Below are 20,958 nucleotides of genomic sequence, written 5' to 3' on the forward strand. Positions count from 1 at the left end.
TCGACCATTTCGAGACTCCTCGTCATGTCCGTGATCACATCCGGGACTCCGAACTAACTTCGGTACATCAAAACTCATAAACTCATAATATAACTGTCATCGAAACCTTAAGCGTGCGGACCCTACGGGTTCGAGAACAATGTAGACATGACCGAGACACGTCTCCAGTCAATAACCAATAGCGGAACCTGGATGCTCATATTGGCTCCTACATATTTTATGAAGATCTTTATCGGTCAGACCACATAACAACATATGTTGTTCCCTTTGTCATCGGTATGTTACTTGCCCGAGATTCGATCGTCGGTATCCCATACCTAGTTCAATCTCGTTACCGGCAAGTCTCTTTACTCGTTCCGTAATACATCATCTCACAACTAACTCATTAGTTGTAATGCTTGCAAGGCTTATGTGATGTGTATTACCGAGAGGGCCCTTGAGATACCTCTCCGACAATCGGAATGACAAATCCTAATCTTGAAATACGACAACCCAACATGTACCTTTGGAGACACCTATAGAGCACCTTTATAATCACCCATTTATGTTGTGACGTTTGGTAGCACACAAAGTGTTCCTCCGGCAAATGGGAGTTGCATAATCTCATAGTCATAGGAACATGTATAAGTCATGAAGAAAGCAATATCAACATACTAAACGATCGGGTGCTAAGCTAATGGAATGGGTCATGTCAATCAGATCATTCATCTAATGATGTGATCCCGTTAATTAAATAACAACTCTTTGTTCATGGTTAGGAAACATAACCATCTTTGATCAACGAGCTAGTCAAGTAGAGGCATACTAGTGACACTCTGTTTGTCTATGTATTCACACATGTATTATGTTTCCGGTTAATACAATTCTAGCATGAATAATAAACATTTATCATGATATAAGGAAATAAATAATAACTTTATTATTGCCTCTAGGGCATATTTCCTTCAGTCTCCCACTTGCACTAGAGTCAATAATCTAGATTACACAATAATGATTCTAACACCCATGGAGCCTTGGTGCTGATCATGTTTTGCTCATGAAAGAGGCTTAGTCAACGGGTCTGCAACATTCAGATCCGTATGTATCTTGCAAATCTCCATGTCTCCCACCTGGACTAGATCCCGGATGGAATTGAAGCGTCTCTTGATGTGCTTGGTTCTCTTGTGAAATCTGGATTCCTTTGCCAAGGCAATTGCATCAGTATTGTCACAAAAGATTTTCATTGGACCCGATGCACTAGGTATGACACCTAGATCGGATATGAACTCCTTCATCCAGACTCCTTCATTTGCTGCTTCCGAAGCAGCTATGTACTCCGCTTCACATGTAGATCCCGCTACAACGCTTTGTTTAGAACTGCACCAACTGACAGCTCCACCGTTTAATGTAAACACGTATCCGGTTTGTGATTTAGAATCGTCCGGATCAGTGTCAAAGCTTGCATCAACGTAACCTTTTACAATGAGCTCTTTGTCACCTCCATATATGAGAAACATATCCTTAGTCCTTTTCAGGTATTTCAGGATGTTCTTGACCGCTGTCCAGTGATCCACTCCTGGATCACTTTGGTACCTCCCTGCTAGACTTATAGCAAGGCACACATCAGGTCTGGTACACAGCATTGCATACATGATAGAGCCTATGGCTGAAGCATAGGGAACATCTTTCATTTTCTCTCTATCTTCTGCAGTGGTCGGGCATTGAGTCTTACTCAACTTCACACCTTGTAACACAGGCAAGAACCCTTTCTTTGCTTGATCCATTTTGAACTTCTTCAAAACTTTGTCAAGGTATGTGCTTTGTGAAAGTCCAATTAAGCGTCTTGATCTATCTCTATAGATCTTAATGCCTAATATGTAAGCAGCTTCACCGAGGTCTTTCATTGAAAAACTCTTATTCAAGTATCCCTTTATGCTATCCAGAAATTCTATATCATTTCCAATTAGTAATATGTCATCCACATATAATATCAGAAATGCTACAGAGCTCCCACTCACTTTCTTGTAAATACAGGCTTCTCCAAAAGTCTGTATAAAACCAAATGCTTTGATCACACTATCAAAGCGTTTATTCCAACTCCGAGAGGCTTGCACCAGTCCATAAATGGATCACTGGAGCTTGCACACTTTGTTAGCTCCCTTTGGATCGAAAAAACCTTCTGGTTGTATCATATACAACTCTTTTTCCAGAAATCCATTCAGAAATGCAGTTTTGACATCCATCTGCCAAATTTCATAATCATAAAATGCGGCAATTGCTAACATGATTTGGAGAGACTTAAGCATCGCTACGGGTGAGAAGGTCTCATCGTAGTCAATCCCTTGAACTTGCCGAAAACCTTTTGCGACAAGTCGAGCTTTGTAGACAGTAATATTACCGTCAGCGTCAGTCTTCTTCTTGAAGATCCATTTATTCTCAATTGCTTGCCGATCATCGGGCAAGTCAACCAAAGTCCATACTTTGTTCTCATACATGGATCCCATCTCATATTTCATGGCTTCAAGCCATTTTGCGGAATCTGGGCTCACCATCGCTTCTTCATAGTTCGTAGGTTCATCATGATCTAGTAGCATGACTTCCAGAACAGGATTACCATACCACTCTGGCGCGGATCTCACTCTGGTTGATCTACGAGGTTCAGTAGTATCTTGTCCTGGAGTTTAATGATCATCATCATTAGCTTCCTCACTAATTGGTGTAGGTGTCACAAAAACAGTTTTCTGTGATTCACTACTTTCCAATAAGGGAGCAGGTACAGTTACCTCGTCAAGTTCTACTTTCCTCCCACTCACTTCTTTCGAGAGAAACTCCTTCTTCAGAAAGTTTCCGAACTTAGCAACAAAAGTCTTGCCTTCGGATCTGTGATAGAAGGTGTATCCAATAGTCTCCATTGGATATCCTATGAAGACACATTTCTCCGATTTGGGTTCGAGCTTTTGAAGCTTTTTCACATAAGCATCGCAGCCCCAAACTTTCGGAAACGATAACTTTGGTTTCTTGCCAAACCATAGTTCATAAGGCGTCGTCTCAACGAATTTTGATGGTGCCCTATTTAACGTGAATGCGGCCGTCTCCAAAGCATAACTCCAAAACGATAGCGGTAAATCAGTAAGAGACATCATAGATCGCTCCATATCTAGTAAAGTACGATTATGACGTTCGGACACACCATTACGTTGTGGTGTTCCGGGTGGCGTGAGTTGCGAAACTATTCCGCATTTTTTCAAATGTACACCAAACTCGTAACTCAAATATTCTCCTCCACGATCAGATCGTAGAAACTTTATTTTCTTGTTACGATGATTTTCAACTTCACTCTGAAATTCTTTGAACTTTTCAAACGTTTCAGACTTATGTTTCATTAAGTAGATATACCAATATCTGCTTAAGTCATCTGTGAAGGTGAGAAAATAACGATATCCGCCACGAGCCTCAATATTCATCGGACCACATACATCTGTATGTATGATTTCCAACAAATCTGTTGCTCTCTCCATAGTACCGGAGAACGGCATTTTAGTCATCTTGCCCATGAGGCACAGTTCGCAAGTACCAAATGATTCATAATCAAGTGGTTCCAAAAGTCCATCAGTATGGAGTTTCTTCATGCGCTTTACACCGATATGACCTAAACGGCAGTGCCACAAATAAGTTGCACTATCATTATCAACTCCGCATCTTTTGGCTTCAACATTATGAATATGTGTGTTACTACTATCGAGATTCAATAAAAATAGACCACTCTTCAAGGGTGCATGACCATAAAAGATATTACTCATATAAATAGAACAACCATTATTCTCTGATTTAAATGAATAACCGTCTCGCATCAAACAAGATCCAGATATAATGTTCATGCTTAACGCTGGCACCAAATAACAATTATTTAGGTCTAATATTAATCCCGAAGGTAGATGTAGAGGTAGCGTGCCGACCGCGATCACATCGACTTTGGAACCGTTTCCCACACGCATCGTCACCTCGTCCTTAGCCAATCTTCGCTTAATCTGTAGTCCCTGTTTCGAGTTGCAAATATTAGCAACAGAACCAGTATCAAATACCCAGGTGCTACTACGAGCATTAGTAAGGTACACATCAATAACATGTATATCACATATACCTTTGTTCACCTTGCCATCCTTCTTATCCGCCAAATATTTGGGGCAGTTCCGCTTCCAGTGACCAGTCTGCTTTCAGTAGTAGCACTCAGTTTCAGGCTTAGGTTCAGGTTTGGGCTTCTTCTCTTGAGTAGTAACTTGCTTGCTGTTCTTTTGAAGTTCCCCTTCTTTTTCCCTTTTCCCTTTTTCTTGAAACTAGTGGTCTTGTTGACCATCAACACTTGATGCTCCTTCTTGATTTCCACCTCCACTGCTTTCAGCATTGCGAAGAGCTCGAGGATAGTCATATTCATCCCTTGCATATTATAGTTCATCACGAAGCTCTTGTAGCTTGGTGGCAGTGATTGGAGAATTCTGTCAATGACGCAATCATCTGGAAGATTAACTCCAATTGAATCAAGTGATTATTATACCCAGACATTTTAAGTATATGCTCACTGACAGAACTGTTGTCCTCCATCTTGCAGCTATAGTACTTATTGGAGACTTCATATCTCTTAATCTGGGCATTTGCTTGAAATATTAACTTCAACTCCTGGAACATCTCATATGCTCCATGACATTCAAAACGTCGTTGAAGTCCCGATTCTAAGCCGTAAAGCATGGCACACTGAACTATCGAGTAGTCATCAGCTTTGCTCTGCCAGACGTTCATAACATCTGGTGTTGCTCCAGCAGCAGGCCTGGCACCCAATGGTGCTTTCAGGACGTAATTCTTCTGTGCAGCAATGAGGATAATCCTCAAGTTACGGACCCAGTCCGTGTAATTGCTACCATCATCTTTCAACTTTGCTTTCTCAAGGAATGCATTAAAATTCAACGGAACAACAACATGAGCCATCTATCTACAATCAAGCATAAACAAGCAAGATACTGTCAAGTACTAAGTTTCATGATAAATTTAGGTTCAAATAATTTACTTAAAGAACTCCCACTTAGATAGACATCCCTCTAATCCTCTAAGTGATTACGTGATCCAAATCAACTAAACCATGTCCGATCATCACGTGAGATGGAGTAGTTTCATTGGTGATTGTTTTGCACCCGTTGTATTTGAACGTAGAGCCTATCACACCCGATCATCACGTGGTGTCTCTGTTGGAGAACGTTGCAGAAAACAAAAATTTTCCTACTCGTTTCACCAAGATCATCTAGGAGTTCATCTAGCAACGAGTGATTAGATGCATCTACATACCTTTGTAGATCGCGAGCGGAAGCGTTCAAAGAACGGTGATGATGTAGTCGTACTCGACGTGATTCAAATCACCGATGACCAGCGCCGAACGGACGGCACCTCTGCGTTCAACACACGTACGGAACAGCCACGTCTCCTCCTTCTTGATCCAGCAAGGGAGGGAGGAGAGGTTGAGGGAGATGGCACCAGCAGCAGCACGACGGCGTGGTGTTGATGGAGCTGCAGTACTCCGGCAGAGCTTCGCTAAGCACTATGGAGGTTGAGGAGGTGTTGGGGAGGGAGAAGGAGGCAACCAAAGGCCGAGGCGTTCAGGTATGAAGTCCCTCCTCTCCCCCACTATATATAGGGGTGCCAAGGGGGGGTGGTGCGCAGCCTAGGAGATCCAATCTCCTATGGCCGGCGGCCAAGGGGAGGTTTCCCTCCCCCCCAAGGCACCTAGGAGGTGCCTTACCCTCCTAGGACTCTTGTCCCCTTAAACCCTAGGCGCATGGGCCTATGTGGGGCTGGTGCCCTTGGCCCATTAGGCCAAGACGCACCCCCTTACAGCCCATGTGGCCCCCCGGGGCAGGTGGACCCACCCGGTGGACCCCCGGGACCCTTCCGGTGGTCCCGGTACAATACCGATAACCCCGAAACTTGTCCCGATGCCCGAAACAGGACTTCCCATATATAAATCTTTACCTCCGGACCATTCCGGAACTCCTCGTGACGTCCGGGATCTCATCCGGGACTCCGAACAACATTCGGGTTACTGCATATACATATCCCTACAACCCTAGCGTAACTGAACCTTAAGTGTGTAGACCCTACGGGTTCGGGAGACAAGCAGACATGACCGAGACGACTCTCCGGTCAATAACCAACAGCGGGATCTGGATACCCATGTTGGCTCCCACATGCTCCACGATGATCTCATCGGATGAACCACGATGTCGAGGATTCAATCAACCCCGTACGCTATTCCCTTTGTCTATCGATATGTTACTTGCCCGAGATTCGATCGTCGGTATCCCAATACCTCGTTCAATCTCGTTACCGGCATGTCACTTTACTCGTACCGTAATGCATGATCCCGTGACCAGACACTTGGTCACTTTGAGCTCATTATGATGATGCATTACCGAGTGGGCCCAGTGATACCTCTCCGTCATACGGAGTGACAAATCCCAGTCTTGATCCATGTCACCCAACAGACACTTTCGGAGATACCCGTAGTCTACCTTTATAGTCACCCAGTTACGTTGTGACGTTTGGCATACCCAAAGCACTCCTACGGTATCCGGGAGTTACACGATCTCATGGTCTAAGGAAAAGATACTTTGACATTGCAAAACTCTAGCAAACGAACTATACGATCTTGTGCTATGTTTAGGATTGGGTCTTGTCCATCACATCATTCTCCTAATGATGTGATCTCGTTATCAATGACATCCAGTGTCCATAGTCAGGAAATCATGACTATCTGTTGATCAACGAGCTAGTCAACTAGAGGCTCACTAGGGACATGTTGGTGTCTGTTATTCACACATGCATTACGATTTCCGGATAACACAATTATAGCATGAATAAAGACAATTATCATGAACAAGGAAATATAATAATAATGCTTTTATTATTGCCTCTAGGGCATATTTCCAACAGTCTCCCACTTGCACTAGAGTCAATAATCTAGTTACATTGTGATGAATCGAACACCCATGGAATTCTGGTGTTGATCATGTTTTGCTCTAGGGAGAGGTTTAGTCAACGGATCTTCTACATTCAGGTCCGTATGTACTTTACAAATCTCTATGTCTCCATCTTGAACATTTTCACGAATGGAGTTGAAGCGACGCTTGATGTGCCTTGTCTTCTTGTGAAACCTGGGCTCCTTGGCAAGTGCAATAGCTCCAGTGTTGTCACAGAAGAGCTTGATCGGCCCCGACGCATTGGGTATGACTCCTAGGTCGGTGATGAACTCCTTCACCCATATTGCTTCATGCGCTGCCTCCGAGGCTGCCATGTACTCCGCTTCACATGTAGATCCCGCCACGACGCTTTGCTTGCAACTGCACCAGCTCACTGCCCCACCATTCAAAATATACACGTATCCGGTTTGTGACTTAGAGTCATCCAGATCTGTGTCGAAGCTAGCGTCGACGTAACCCTTTACGACGAGCTCTTCGTCACCACCATAAACGAGAAACATTTCCTTAGTCCTTTTCAGGTACTTCAGGATATTCTTGACCGCTGTCCAGTGTTCCTTGCCGGGATTACTTTGGTACCTTCCTACCAAACTTACGGCAAGGTTTACATCAGGTCTGGTACACAGCATGGCATACATAATAGAACCTATGGCTGAGGCATAGGGGATGACACTCATCTCTTCTATATCTTCTGCCGTGGTAGGACATTGAGCTGAGCTCAATTTCATACCTTGCAACACAGGCAAGAACCCCTTCTTGGATTGATCCATATTGAACTTCTTCAATATCTTATCAAGGTATGTGCTTTGTGAAAGACCTATGAGGCGTCTTGATCTATCTCTATAGATTTTGATGCCTAATATATAAGCAGCTTCTCCAAGGTCCTTCATTGAAAAACTTTTATTCAAGTAGGCCTTGATGCCGTCCAAGAGTTCTATATCATTTCCCATCAAAAGTATGTCATCTACATATAATATGAGAAATGCTACAGAGCTCCCACTCACTTTCTTGTAAACGCAGGCTTCTCCATAAGTCTGTGTAAATCCAAACGCTTTGATCATCTCATCAAAGCGAATGTTCCAACTCCGAGATGCTTGCACCAGCCCATAAATCGAGCGTTGGAGTTTGCACACTTTGTCAGCATTCTTAGGATCGACAAAACCTTCCGGCTGCATCATATACAATTCTTCCTTAAGGAAACCATTAAGGAATGCCGTTTTGACGTCCATTTGCCATATTTCGTAATCATAGAATGCGGCAATTGCTAACATGATTCGGACGGACTTCAGCTTCGCTACCGGTGAGAAAGTCTCATCGTAGTCAACCCCTTGAACTTGTCGATAACCCTTAGCGACAAGCCGAGCTTTATAGATGGTCACATTACCATCCGCGTCTGTCTTCCTCTTAAAGATCCATTTATTTTCTATGGCTCGCCGCTCAACGGGCAAGTCAGTCAAAGTCCATACTTTGTTTTCATACATGGATCCTATCTCGGATTTCATGGCTTCCAGCCATTTGTCGGAATCCGGTCCCGCCATCGCTTCTTCATAGTTCGAAGGTTCACCGTTGTCTAACAACATGATTTCCAAGACAGGGTTGCCGTACCACTCTGGTGCGGAACGTGTCCTTGTGGACCTTCGAATTTCAGTAGGGGCTTGATCAGAAGTATCTTGATCATTATCATTAACTTCCTCTCTAGTCGGTGCAGGCACCTCAGGAACATTTTCTTGAGTTGCGCCATTTTCCGGTTCAAGAGGCAATACTTCATCAAGCTCTACTTTCCTCCCACTTACTTCTTTCGAGAGAAACTCTTTCTCCAGAAAGGACCCATTCTTGGCAACAAAGATCTTGCCTTCGGATCTGAGGTAGAAGGTGTACCCAATAGTTTCTTTTGGGTACCCTATGAAGACGCATTTTTCCGATTTGGGTTCGAGCTTTTCAGGTTGAAGTTTCTTGACATAAGCATCGCATCCCCAAACTTTTAGAAACGACAGCTTAGGTTTCTTCCCAAACCATAATGGTGTCGTCTCAACGGATTTCGACGGAGCCCTATTTAAAGTGAATGCGGCAGTCTCTAAAGCATAGCCCCAAAAAGAAAGCGGTAAATCGGTAAGAGACATCATAGATCGCACCATATCTAACAGAGTGCGATTACGACGTTCGGACACACCATTACGCTGAGGTGTTCCAGGCGGCGTGAGTTGTGAAACTATTTCATATTTTCTTAAGTGTGCCCCAAACTCATGACTCAAGTATTCTCCTCCACGATCTGATCGTAGAAACTTGATTTTTCTGTCACGTTGATTTTCAACCTCACTCTGAAATTCCTTGAACTTTTCAAAGGTTTCAGACTTGTGTTTCATTAAGTAGATATACCCATACCTACTTAAATCATCAGTGAGGGTGAGAACATAACGATAGCCACCGCGAGCCTCAACACTCATCGGACCGCACACATCAGTATGTATGATTTCCAATAAGTCGGTTGCTCGCTCCATTGTTCCTGAGAACGGAGTCTTGGTCATTTTACCCATAAGGCATGGTTCGCACGTGTCAAATGATTCATAATCAAGAGACTCTAAAAGTCCATCAGCATGGAGCTTCTTCATGCGTTTAACACCTATGTGACCAAGGCGGCAGTGCCACAAGTATGTGGGACTATCATTATCAACCTTACTTCTTTTGGTACTCACATTATGAATATGTGTAGCATCACGTTCGAGATTCATAAGGAATAAACCATTCACCATAGGAGCATGACCATAAAACATATCTCTCATAAAAATGGAACAACCATTATTCTCAGATTTAAAAGAGTAGCCATCTCGAATTAAACGAGATCCCGATACAATGTTCATGCTCAAAGCTGGCACTAAATAACAATTATTAAGGTTTAAAACTAATCCCGAAGGGAGATGCAGAGGTAGCGTGCCAACGGCGATCACATTGACCTTGGAACCATTCCCGACGCGCATCGTCACCTCGTCCTTTGCCAGTTTCCGCTTATTCCGCAGCCCCTGCTTTGAGTTATAAATGTGAGCAACTGCACCGGTATCAAATACCCAGGAGCTACTACGGGCACTAGTAAGGTACACATCAATTACATGTATATCACATATACCTTTTGTTTTGCCGGCCTTCTTATCCGCTAAGTACTTAGGGCAGTTCCGCTTCCAGTGACCGCTTCCCTTGCAATAAAAGCACTCAGTCTCGGGCTTGAGTCCATTCTTTGGCTTCTTCCCAGCAGCTTGCTTGCCGGGCGCGGCAACCTCCTTGCCGTCCTTCTTGAAGTTCTTTTTACCCTTGCCTTTCTTGAACTTAGTGGTTTTATTGACCATCAACACTTGATGTTCCTTTCTGACTTCTACCTCTGCTGATTTCAGCATAGCAAATACTTCAGGAATGGTCTTTTCCATCCCCTGCATATTGAAGTTCATCACAAAGCTCTTGTAGCTTGGTGGAAGCGACTGGAGGATTCTGTCAATGACCGCATCATCCGGGAGATTAACTCTCAGCTGAGTCAAGCGGTTATGCAACCCAGACATAGTGAGTATGTGCTCACTAACAGAACTGTTTTCCTCCATCTTACAGCTAAAGAATTTGTCGGAGACTTCATATCTCTCGACCCGGGCATGAGCTTGGAAAACCATTTTCAGCTCTTCGAACATCTCATATGCTCCATGTCTCTCAAAACGCTTTTGGAGCCCCGGCTCTAGGCTGTAAAGCATGCCGCACTGAACGAGGGAGTAGTCATCGAAACGTGCCTGCCAAGCGTTCATAACATCTTGTTCTGCAGGGAGAACGGGTGCGTCACCAAGCGGTGCTTGTAGGACATAATCTTTCTTGGCAGCTATGAGGATGATCCTCAGGTTCCGGACCCAGTCCGTATAGTTGCTGCCATCGTCTTTCAGCTTAGTTTTCTCTAGGAATGCGTTGAAGTTGAGGACTACGTTGGCCATTTGATCTACAAGACATATTGCAAAGATTTTAGACTAAGTTCATGATAATTAAGTTCAACTAATCAAATTATTAGTGAACTCCCACTTAGATTAGACATCCCTCTGGTCATCTAAGTATTACATGATCCGAGTTAAACTAGACCGTGTCCGATCATCACGTGAGACGGACTAGTCAACATCGGTGAACATCTTCATGTTGATCGTATCTTCTATACGACTCATGCTCGACCTTTCGGTCTTCTGTGTTCCGAGGCCATGTCTGTACATGCTAGGCTCGTCAAGTCAACCTAAGTGTTTGCATGTGTAAATCTGTCTTACACCCGTTGTATGTGAACGTCTGAATAAAACACCCGATCATCACGTGGTGTTTTGAAACAGCGAACTGTCGCAACGGTGCACAGTTAGGGGGAACACTTCTTGAATTTTATTGTGAGGGATCATCTTATTTACTACCGTCGTTCTAAGTAAACAAGATGCAAAACATGATAAACATCACATGCAATAAAATAATAAACGTGACATGATATGGCCATTTTCACATAGCTCCTTTGATCTCCATCTTGGGGCTCCGTGATCATCTTGTCACCGGCTTGACACCATGATCTCCATCATCATGATCTCCATCATCGTGTCTCCATGAAGTTGCTCGCCAACTATTACTTCTACTACTATGGCTAACGCGTTTAGCAATAAAGTAAAGTAATTTACATGGCGTTTCTCGATGACACGCAGGTCATTAAAAGAATAAAGACAACTCCTATGGCTCCTGCCGGTTGTCATACTCATCGACATGCAAGTCGTGAATCCTATTACAATAGCATGAACATCTCATACATCACATATAGATCATTCATCATTCATCACAACTTTGGCCATATCATATCACAAACCACTTGCTGCAAAAACAAGTTAGACGTCCTCTAATTGTTGTTGCAAGTTTTACATGGCTGAATTAGGGTTCTAGCAAGAACGTTTTCTTACCTACGTTAAAGCCACAACGTGATTTGTCAACTTCTATTTACCCTTCATAAGGACCCTGTTCATCGATTCCGCTCCAACTAAAGTAGGAGAGACAGACACCCGCCAGCCACCTTATGCAACTAGTGCATGTTAGTCGGTGGAACCGGTCTCACGTAAGCGTACGTGTAAGGTTGGTCCGGGCCGCTTCATCCCACAATACCGCTGAAGCAAGAAAGGACTAGTAACGGCAAGAAAGTTGACAAATCTACGCCCACAACAAATTGTGTTCTACTCGCGCAAGAAGAACTACGCATAGACCTAGCTCATGATGCCACTGTTGGAGAACGTTGCAGAAAACAAAAATTTTCCTACTCGTTTCACCAAGATCATCTAGGAGTTCATCTAGCAATGAGTGATTAGATGCATCTACATACCTTTGTAGATCGCGAGCGGAAGCGTTCAAAGAACGGTGATGATGTAGTCGTACTCGACGTGATTCAAATCACCGATGACCAGCGCCGAACGGACGGCACCTCCGCGTTCAACACACGTACGGAACAGCCACGTCTCCTCCTTCTTTATCCAGCAAGGGAGGGAGGAGAGGTTGAGGGAGATGGCACCAGCAGCAGAACAACGGCGTGGTGTTGATGGAGCTGCAGTACTCCGGCAGAGCTTCGCTAAGCACTATGGAGGTTGAGGAGGTGTTGGGGAGGGAGAAGGAGGCAACCAAAGGCCGAGGCGTTCAGGTATGAAGTCCCTCCTCTCCCCCACTATATATAGGGGTGCCAAGGGGGGGTGGTGCGCAGCCTAGGAGATCCAATCTCCTATGGCCGGCGGCCAAGGGGAGGTTTCCCTCCCCCCCAAGGCACCTAGGAGGTGCCTTACCCTCCTAGGACTCTTGTCCCCTTAAACCCTAGGCGCATGGGCCTATGTGGGGCTGGTGCCCTTGGCCCATTAGGCCAAGGCGCACCCCCTTACAGCCCATGTGGCCCCCCGGGGCAGGTGGACCCACCCGGTGGACCCCCGGGACCCTTTCGGTGGTCCCGGTACAATACCGATAACCCCGAAACTTGTCCCGATGCCCGAAACAGGACTTCCCATATATAAATCTTTACCTCCGGACCATTCCGGAACTCCTCGTGATGTCCGGGATCTCATCCGGGACTCCGAATAACATTCGGGTTACTGCATATACATATCCCTACAACCCTAGCGTAACTGAACCTTAAGTGTGTAGACCCTACGGGTTCGGGAGACAAGCAGACATGACCGAGACGACTCTCCGGTCAATAACCAACAGCGGGATCTGGATACCCATGTTGGCTCCCACATGCTCCACAATGATCTCATCGGATGAACCACGATGTCGAGGATTCAATCAACCCCGTACGCTATTCCCTTTGTCTATCGATATGTTACTTGCCCGAGATTCGATCGTCGGTATCCCAATACCTCGTTCAATCTCGTTACCGGCAAGTCACTTTACTCGTACCGTAATGCATGATCCCGTGACCAGACACTTGGTCACTCTGAGCTCATTATGATGATGCATTACCGAGTGGGCCCAGTGATACCTCTCCGTCATACGGAGTGACAAATCCCAGTCTTGATCCATGTCACCCAACAGACACTTTCGGAGATACCCGTAGTTTACCTTTATAGTCACCCAGTTACGTTGTGACGTTTGGCATACCCAAAGCACTCCTACAGTATCCGGGAGTTACACGATCTCATGGTCTAAGGAAAAGATACTTTGACATTGCAAAACTCTAGCAAATGAACTATACGATCTTGTGCTATGTTTAGGATTGGGTCTCGTCCATCACATCATTCTCCCAATGATGTGATCTCGTTATCAATGACATCCAGTGTCCATAGTCAGGAAACCATGACTATCTGTTGATCAACGAGCTAGTCAACTAGAGGCTCACTAGGGACATGTTGGTGTCTGTTATTCACACATGCATTACGATTTCCGGATAACACAATTATAGCATGAATAAAGACAATTATCATGAACAAGGAAATATAATAATAATGCTTTTATTATTGCCTCTAGGGCATATTTCCAACAGTCTCAGCACGAAGAACTTTCGCAACGGTGCATACTCAGGGAGAACACTTCTTGATAATTAGTGAGAGATCATCTTATAATGCTACCGTCAATCAAAGCAAGATAAGATGCATAAAAGATAAACATCACATGCAATCAATATAAGTGATATGATATGGCCATCATCATCTTGTGCTTGTGATCTCCATCTTCGAAGCACCGTCGTGATCACCATCGTCACCGGCGCGACACCTTGATCTCCATCATAGCATCGTTGTCGTCTCGCCAATCTTATGCTTCCACGACTATCGCTAGCGCTTAGTGATAAAGTAAAGCATTACAGCGCGATTGCATTGCATACAATAAAGCGACAACCATATGGCTCCTGCCGGTTGCCGGTAACTCGGTTACAAAACATGATCATCTCATACAAAAAAATTTAGTATCATGTCTTGACCATATCACATCACAACATGCCCTGCAAAAACAAGTTAGACGTCCTCTACTTTGTTGTTGCAAGTTTTACGTGGCTGCTACGGGCTAAAGCAAGAACCAATCTTACCTACGCATCAAAACCACAACGATAGTTTGTCAAGTTGGTGCTGTTTTAACCTTCGCAAGGACCGGGCGTAGCCACACTCGGTTCAACTAAAGTTGGAGAAACTGTCACCCGCAAGCCACCTATGTGCAAAGCACATCGGGAGAACCGGTCTCGCGTAAGCGTACGCGTAATGTCGGTCTGGGCCGCTTCGTCCAACAATAACGCCGAACCAAAGTATGACATGCTGGTAAGCAGTATGACTTATATCGCCCACAACTCACTTGTGTTCTACTCGTGCATATAACATCAACATATAAAACCTAGGCTCGGATGCCACTGTTGGGTTTTGTAGTAATTTCAAAAAAATTCCTACGCACACGCAAGATCATGGTGATGTATAGAAACAAGTGGGGGAGATTGTGATCTACGTACCCTTGTAGATCGACAACGGAAGCGTTAACTTGGTTGATGTAGTCGTACGTCTCCACGGCCCGACCGATCAAGCACCGAAACTATGGCACCTCCGAGTTCTAGCACACGTTTAGCTCGATGACGATCCCCAGACTCCGATCCAGCAAAGTGTCGAGGAAGAGTTCCATCAGCAGGACGGCGTGGTGACGATCTTGATGTTCTACTATCGCAGGGCTTCGCCTAAGCGCCGCTACAATATTATCGAGGACTATGGTGGAAGGGGGCACCGCACACGGCTAAGAATATGATCACGTGGATCAACTTGTGTGTCAAGGGGTGCCCCCTGCCCCCGTATATAAAGGATCAAGGGGAGGAGGCTGGTCGGCCTCTATGGCGCGCCAAGGAGGAGTCCTCCTCCTAGTAGGAGTAGGACTCCTACTAGGAGGGGGAAAGAAGTGGGGAGGGAGGGGGAAAGGGGGGCGCCGCCCCCCTCTCCTAGTCCAATTCGGACCAGGGGGAGGAGGCGCGCGGCCCACCTTTGACTGCCCCTCTCTTACTCCACTAAGGCCCATATGGCCCATTACTTCTCCCGGGGGGGTTCCGGTAACCCTCCGGCTCTTCGGTTTTCTCCGAAATCACCCGGAACACTTCCGGTGTCCGAATATAGCCGTCCAATATATCAATCTTTATGTCTCGACCATTTCGAGACTCCTCGTCATGTCCGTGATCACATCCGGGACTCCGAACTAACTTCGGTACATCAAAACTCATAAACTCATAATATAACTGTCATCGAAACCTTAAGCGTGCGGACCCTACGGGTTCGAGAACAATGTAGACATGACCGAGACACGTCTCCGGTCAATAACCAATAGCGGAACCTGGATGCTCATATTGGCTCCTACATATTCTACGAAGATCTTTATCGGTCAGATCGCATAACAACATACGTTGTTCCCTTTGTCATCGGTATGTTACTTGCCCGAGATTCGATCGTCGTATCCCATACCTAGTTCAATCTCGTTACCGGCAAGTCCCTTTACTCGTTCCGTAATACATCATCTCACAACTAACTCATTAGTTGCAATGCTTGCAAGGCTTATGTGATGTGTATTATCGAGAGGGCCCTAGAGATACCTCTCCGACAATCGGAGTGACAAATCCTAATCTCGAAATACGCCAACCCAACATGTACCTTTGGAGACACCTGTAGAGCACCTTTATAATCACCCATTTACGTTGTGACGTTTGGTAGCACACAAAGTGTTCCTCCGGCAAACGGGAGTTGCATAATCTCATAGTCATAGGAACATGTATAAGTCATGAAGAAAGCAATAGCAACATACTAAACGATCGGGTGCTAAGCTAATGGAATGAGTCATGTCAATCAGATCATTCATCTAATGATGTGATCCCGTTAATCAAATAACAACTCTTTGTTCATGGTTAGGAAACATAACCATCTTTGATCAACGAGCTAGTCAAGTAGAGGCATACTAGTGACACTCTGTTTGTCTATATATTCACACATGTATTATGTTTCCGGTTAATACAATTCTAGCATGAATAATAAACATTTATCATGATATAAGGAAATAAATAATAACTTTATTATTGCCTCTAGGGCATATTTCCTTCAAACCCTACCCTTCCAACCAAACAGAAAAAGGGCTATCCCTAGCCACCTGGTTGGGGATACCCACAACCACCCTAGCTTGTCCATGCAACCAAACACATCCTAAAGCAGTTGAGGGTTCTAGTCTTTGCCTCAACCCCAACCTTTAAATCTATTATTTGACATCTCACAATTTATGACAACAAGAACACAATCAACTTCCAAACAAACTATCAAATGACAATCATTGATGCATGGTTTAATAGTTTACATCACAAAATCATCATCTTCCTCCTCTTATCGGCGCCATCACCAAAAAGTTGCACCTCGGCGCCATCTCCTAGACCACATGCGGGCTCCATCAAGCATCTCCATGGGCACCGGTGGAGTCGTACACACCGACATTGCCACAACTACTCATCGGAGTGTCACCTCGAAAAGTAGAGGACGCAACACGGAACATCCTCTTCCTCTCCGCGATGTCCTCCTTGTAGTCCTACCACCATTGCAATTGGTCTTGATCCATGTCCTTCTTGGACATCATCATGTGCTCTTTCTCTTCCCCCATGAGTTCTTTACATACCTTTGCCTCTGATCTTGATCATCCTCTCCTCCAATTCGGCCTTGCGCCTTGCTTCTTCACGCTTTGCTTCAACTTGTGCAAGCTTGACCTCTTTCTTCTTCTCGGTGATAACAAGCTTCGTCTCCAATGTCTTCGTTGTCAATTCCTCTCTTGCCTTCATCATGTGGTCCATCTTCACCCTTAGGCTTGACGCCTCTTCTTCCATCTTCACCCTTAGCTTGCCCTTCTTGGTTCCCTCGGGCTTGCCCAAGTTCCTCTCCTCCTCATCTTCACTATCATCCATCCTAAGCATTGCCAACTTCTTGGGTGCGGTCTCTTGATCCCTCAACTTCCACTTGTCAAAGGTTTGAAGAATTGTCCAAGCATGCTTAAATGGGAATGGCTTGCCCTTGGAAGCGGCCATCTTCTTGTACCTCATGCCGGCAATTGTCTCCTATCAACCACACATAAATTACATAAGAACCCACCAATAGCATAGTACACACACATAATCAAAATAGTGAAGAAATATGTACTCACATAGTCACTCTCCACGGTTCGACTAGGTGGTGCATCCCTCACTTGGTCCATGGCCGCACTCCAACGAGCACAAGCGGGCTTCATCAACTCCCACCGGCCTTGAAGCGACCGGTAAGTGCGAGAGATGAACCCACTATTCTTCGGCTTGATCCTACAATAGGTGTCCTCGATCCTTTGCCAATACCGTTTACCGGTTTGATCGGTGCCGGTGGTTGCATCCATTCCCACAGCTTCCCAAGCACGAACCAAGAGGATATCTTCCGCCTCGGTGTAGTTTGTCGACCGCGCGTGTGGGCAGGAAGCGGCGGTGAATGCCTCCTCCCCTATCTCGGCCACCTCCTTGTCTTCATCACCTTCATCTCCTCATCTTCCTCTAAGTTGTCACCAACCCTAAAGGGTTCGAGAGGCGGAGCCCCGAGGTCCACCTCCGTGTTTTGGAGGAGGTCCATGAACGAGGATGGGGGTGCCATTTTCTCGAACACCTTGTGCGTGGCGGGAGGAGGTTCGGCCACGACGACAAAAGGAGGTTCGGCGACGGAGGCGGGCGGGGGCACGGTCTTCTTCCGCGGAATCTTCACGGCCGGGGCAACCTTGGATGGCGCCTTCGGCCGGCTCTTCTTGGTGGCCGAGGCGGGAGCTGGGGAGGCGGCGGGGGCGGGCGCCGGGGCGGTGACGGTGGCCGGGGCGGGAGCCGGGGAGGTGGGAGGAGGAGGTGCGAGGCCCTCCCGCCGCCGCTTGGCCCCGACATGGGTCGCCGCCACCACGTCGGCCACGGTCGGGTGGGCGGGCACCGGGGCGGGCGCGGCGGGCGGGGGTGCGGCGGCGGCGGGGCCCTTCATGGCCGGCGCGACAGGAGGCGACGGGAGGAGGAGGCCGGGAGGAGTAGGGAGTTTCCTCCCGCGCGAGAGAGGAGGAGGAGTGCGGGTTGGGGGGAGATTTCCCTCTCAACCCCTACTTCTACAGGTTGCAAACTGGTTTGAGGGTTGGACCTCTAAATTTTTTTACGGGTTTGAGGGTTTAGAGGTTCTAGTCTACGATGTTTTTTCGGCGAAAACTGTAAAAAAAACGGTTATTTTTAGAGGTTTGAGGGCTCTACTAGACTTGCTCTTAGGCGCTGTTCGGTGATCCACTAGCTCCGCCAAATTTGAGGATCTGCAGAGCACCTATTCCCCCACTCCGAGATTTTTAACTTGCGCTCCGCCAACTCCCGGAGCGAGAGTGTGGAGCGGAGGAGGGCCGAACAGGCCCTTAGAGCATTACTAGTAGAGCCCTCAAACCCCCAAATCCTTAAAAATAACTGCTTTTTTTTACAGTTTTTGTTGAAAAAAAGCCGTAGAAACCCTCAAACCCTCATTTTTTTTAAAGGTCCAACCCTCAAACCCTCTCCCAATCCTCAAAAGTAAGGGTTGGGGAGCAAAACCTACCCAACCCTCATTTGGCGATTATCCTCGCGCGGGAGGGAAAAATCCTCCCAACTCCCGCGCCCACGCCCGCGACCGCCGCTGCTAGTCGCCCCCGTCGCCGGCGGCCGCCCCGTCGACCTCCCGCGCGCAACGACAACGTCGTTCATGGGGAATATTCCGTTATAAGGGTTGGGTTTGAGGGTTCTAATCTTTGTCCCTGTTTTTCAACTCGTAAAAGTGCACAAAAAAACATTTTTGGACCCTTAAAACGTTAGTGAGGGTTTGAGGGTTCTACTAGTAATGCTCTAAAACTGAATGACCGGCCAGCAGCCCAACATTCAGCAAGCAAACCTTGCTGCAAATAAAGGGGGAGAAGAAAGGAAAAACGGAAAGAAAGCGGCAGAAGCAGCAAACAGGACTCATGCAGTTTTTTTTTTTTTTTGAGCAGGGACTCACGCGGGTGCAAGACCTACTGCCCGTAAAACAAAACATAATGTCATGGGCCGAAGAGATAGCTTGGTACCTTATGGCCCAACGGGCTACCTGCTTTAATTAACTCAGGTTGTCGCTCTGCGGCGTGATGAGCTAATTGTACCACATCGGTTGTGGAGAAATAGTTTGAGGATGACCCGGGTATAAGAAAGAGATCCCTGGGATAAGGTACACCCATCTTTGTGCTTGGGGCAATGAGGCAGCTAGAGAGGTTATACCGAGGCGCGTCAATTGCTGATTGAAAACTATTTCTAAACCCCCTCTTTGACTCTCACGGGTCATTGAGAATTTTTGGAAGGGTTCCCTCTTTGAGGGTAAAACCCCACAAATCAATATGTAGAAAAAGATTTGACAATATCAACTTTTTGACCTTCGCCAAATGTGATGTTTGGGCTGTAACTTGTGGTACCTTTCAGCCTTTTCTTTCTGAATGGCAGTTCAAAAAACAAACTTGTATCAAAGTAAGACTAATACTTCATCCGTTCACAAATTCTCTCTCCGTTTCTAAATATAAGACTTTTTAGAGAATCCAATACAGACTAAATGCGAAGCAAAATGAGTGAATCGCAATCTAAAATACGTCATTATACATCCTGATGTAGTCCAAATCTCTAAAAGGCTTATATTTAGAAACGAGGGAGTATAAGATGTTTCGAATATTTTATTAATATGGATTATGTACGAACTGAAATTAGTTAACAAATACACTAAAGTATGCCTATATATATAGGATTTAGAAAAAAGTTAGAATATCTTATGCTTATTTATTAACGAACGGAGTAGTAGTCTAGCTAGTTATTTTATCCAAAGTCAAACAGTGCAATGTTTGACCAATTTTGTTCAAAATACCATCAAGACTACAATATCATATTAGTATTGTTGAGTATTGTCGTGGGAATAAATCTGACAATATGTAGAGGGATAGTGACGGATTGTTCCAAAGAAGAGTGCTCCCTCTGTTCCAAAATATTTGAAGTTCTAGGTTTCTTCTAAGCCAAACTTCTTTATGTTTGACCAAGTCTATAGAAAATATACCACCATCTAAGACACTAAGTAGTTTTATTAAAATCATCTAATGTATATTTGCATACTATATATGTAGTTGATGTTGTGGATCTTAGTATTTTTTTTCTATAAACTCGGCCAAACTTAAGGGAGTTTGACTTAGAACAAACCTAGAACTTCAAATATTTTGAAATGGAGGTGGTATTCTCCAAAAAAGAAAACTACAAACTTGTACACGTGTCCACCATTTTCATGAAGTATTTTATTTCCCAATTCAATTTTATGCAGCTAGGGCTACAATGTACAGACTAATATAAGTCTCAATAAAAACAAGCTGAACCACATGCTTAATCCCCTACATGGACAATTCTACAGCAAGAAGCCGTGGCCAACCATGATGTAAAATCTGAAAATGAGGA

General features: G+C 45.4%; 1 non-coding gene across 1 annotated transcript; it reads left to right on the top strand.

Annotated features, from left to right (window-relative positions):
* The first annotated feature begins 19,710 nt into the window (after positions 1-19,710).
* LOC119273783 lies at positions 19,711-19,856 on the top strand. The gene has a single exon (XR_005134976.1). It is a non-coding gene; the product is annotated as a U4 spliceosomal RNA (small nuclear RNA).
* Positions 19,857-20,958: the final 1,102 nt, after the last annotated feature.

This window comes from Triticum dicoccoides, chromosome 3A (assembly GCF_002162155.2).
Source record: "Triticum dicoccoides isolate Atlit2015 ecotype Zavitan chromosome 3A, WEW_v2.0, whole genome shotgun sequence".
NCBI classification, from domain to species: Eukaryota; Viridiplantae; Streptophyta; class Magnoliopsida; order Poales; family Poaceae; genus Triticum; species Triticum dicoccoides.